We start from the raw sequence: 3,044 nt of genomic DNA, 5'->3' as shown, positions 1-3,044 counted from the left end.
CTTTTCTCCCTTCGTTTTGCCTCCGTCATACAAGGATTTTTTTTTCTTTCTCTTTCTTTTCTTTTTTTCTTTTTTTTTTTTCTTTTGTTTGTTTCTTCTTTCTTTTCTGTCACCCTTCTCTTCTCCGTTTTCGTCATTGGTTTTATCGTCAAAAGGCCATCAACGATATCGTCCTGATTTTATCGATCTTAAATGGTGATTCTCTATAACAAGCTTTATATATATATATATATATATATATATATATCTCACCCGTATATACGTTGTATATATACCCAATCGATTATGTATACTCGTTAGTACCGAATATCGATAAATCGAGAAGATTTTTCAGTCGAATATTTTCGGACACGATTATACAGAAACCACATGGTAGACGTAAGCGTACGCGTCTTCCTCGTTCCACTTCGATAAAAATCGAAAGGCTCTCTGGGTGTATTATTATTACTAAGAGCGTATCGAGAAAGGCACGTCCATGCGGGTAAAAGATAGTCACCCTTGATTGTAACGAAGGTTTTATATGTTGGAACCGCAGAGGGTTAAAAACATCGATATCTATGTATACTTGTATATATATATATATGTACGTATATATACACGCGTTACTTAAACAAATCTTCTCACGGTACGAATTAAAAATTTAAGGAGAATTGCATCGTTTTTTAAGACGGTCCGAGCCTACTATTTGACTTTCCAAAACATTTTTTATAGCGTGTATTCACCATAAACCAGGAAGTGATTCGACTTTAATCAAAGGAATCGACTTCTCCTTCTCGATTGTATCTTTATAATTATTATTATTTTTACTTTCAACAACAAAAGATACGCGATCTGAATCGAGTCGAATTTCTTCCTTCTTTTTGAACAGTTATGAAAAGGAAGAGGAGTAGGAGGATGCGAAGAAGAAGGAGGAGGAGGAGGAGGAGGAGAAGGAGGAGGAGAAGGAAGAAGGACGAACAGGAACTGGGCGTGAGCGTTGGGTTCGATGGAAAGCCAAAGTACGAGTGCTGAGAAGCACACGACTATGTGGTGGACAGTATCAGATATGCTTCGATAAGCATAACAGGTCAAAAGTTTACGCCCCCTTGCTTGCTTCGCCGTAAAGGAGTTCTCGAATGTCGTTAAGTGCACTATGTTCTCCTACGTTCTCAAGAGTTTCTAAATCTCTCTCTCTCTCTCACTCTCTCTCTCTTTTTCAGGCACAAGGATTACCGATTAAATTATAGATATACGCCGACGTACAAGAACCAAGCCGATATACCTCGCGTGTAACTCGCGTGGACTTATAATTTCAGTTACATTACGCGTCCCTCGTAGAAATTCCTGAGAATGTTCTAACTTTCATTTAACGAGTCATCTTACGATTGATCAAGTTACAAATTCAAAAAGAACGCTCGTCGATAGATAAAAAAAAAAAAAAAAAGAAAAGAAAAAACGAAAGAAAGGAAATAGAAGAAAAAGAGAGTGAAAAAAGAATTAAGATAATCTTTAATCCTTGCATTCTTTACATCGTTTTCCTTTCCACTCCTTTTTATCCCATTTTCGATCAAAGAGACTATAAAAATATATTTCGATATGCCTCGATACGGAAAACTCCGTAGATTTCTTTTTCCTACGGTATACCTCATGTACGTGTATATGTATGTATATACATGTATACATATATATGTGTATGTGTGTGTACGTATATATCGTATTCTCTTTTAAAAATCGTGATAAACAAAATTCAACCCTCCTGGTTGCATCAAGAAAAAAAGAAAAAAATGAGGAGAGCACGACGAATCTTTCCTTTACTTAGGGACTTCTCAATTTACCTCGTCATAGTCGTCATAGCAGGCAATATAAATTTCGAAAGGAACGTCGTAGACGTATATACGAATATCATCCTCTCTCTCCCTCCCTCCCTCTCTCTCTCTCTCTCTCTCACACACACTATCTTTTTCGCACGTAAAAAAAAGAAAGAAAGAAAGAAAGAAAGAAAGAGAAAAAGAGAGGAGGCCAAAGGATTGCAAACTCAACATTGATTCGTCCATTATTCATCCCTGTCATTTTCGATGATGGATCGCCGATGGCATCGTGCACAAATGACATACCCTGTTCCAACATACATATATTGACGTGTATGTATATATATATATATATATATATATATATATATATATATATATATACATATATCAGTGTATATTAACGCGAACGTAAACTAACCAACACGTACGAAAAATCGAAGGTAGGAGTCTTCTTCGGTCGTTTTCTCTCCTTTACTCTTCGTCTTTTTAACGAACCAATCGGAAGTTATCGGCATAGAGAGATAGATACAAGATGAACGTGCGAAAGAGAAAGAGAGAGAATTGCATGTTAACGAAGAATGTGTGTGTGTGTGTGTATATAGGGGTGTGGGTGTGTAAAAGAGAGAAAAAAAGAGACGAAGCATGCAACCGTGGATCCTCGTGCACGAGTATCCATAATGACAGATTACCGCGGCATTAATTCCTTGTTTAACCAACAAACCAACCTACCGGCATGCCGTTTAAGTAATAAAATATGGCGTCCATGGCCTCGGGCAAGCTAACGACTCTGGCCCTTCCCTTCTCTCGCTCGGGTCGCCCTTTTAACCGAACCCTTCCCTCTATCTGTCTCTCTTTCTCTATGTCTTCCTCTCCCCCTCCCGACTACCTACCACCCACCTCCTCTTTTTCTTTCTCTCCTTTTTCTCCAACGCTCGACATAGTTCAAGAATTTCTTATCGAATACGCCTTCCTATCAACGTTTGTACCTATGTCTCTTAATACATATCAACCGCGTATTATCTATCTATGTACATGTTCGATTAGACGTCTCGAAGTAGATTTGCCTCTCGACACGATCATTTCTTTCCCCCCCCCCTCTCTCTCTCTCTCTCTCTTTCTTTTTCAGGGACATTCGATTGAACCGAAGATCTCTTACCTTCGATCCCTTCGATTTATCCTTCATGGAAAAAGTTCCGCTCAATCCATGGTATTTATATATATATATATATATATACATACTGTTTTCTTTTACTC

This window comes from Vespa crabro, chromosome 4, assembly GCF_910589235.1.
Source record: "Vespa crabro chromosome 4, iyVesCrab1.2, whole genome shotgun sequence".
In the NCBI taxonomy this organism is placed as follows: Eukaryota; Metazoa; Arthropoda; class Insecta; order Hymenoptera; family Vespidae; genus Vespa; species Vespa crabro.
This window is presented reverse-complemented; position numbering follows the sequence as displayed.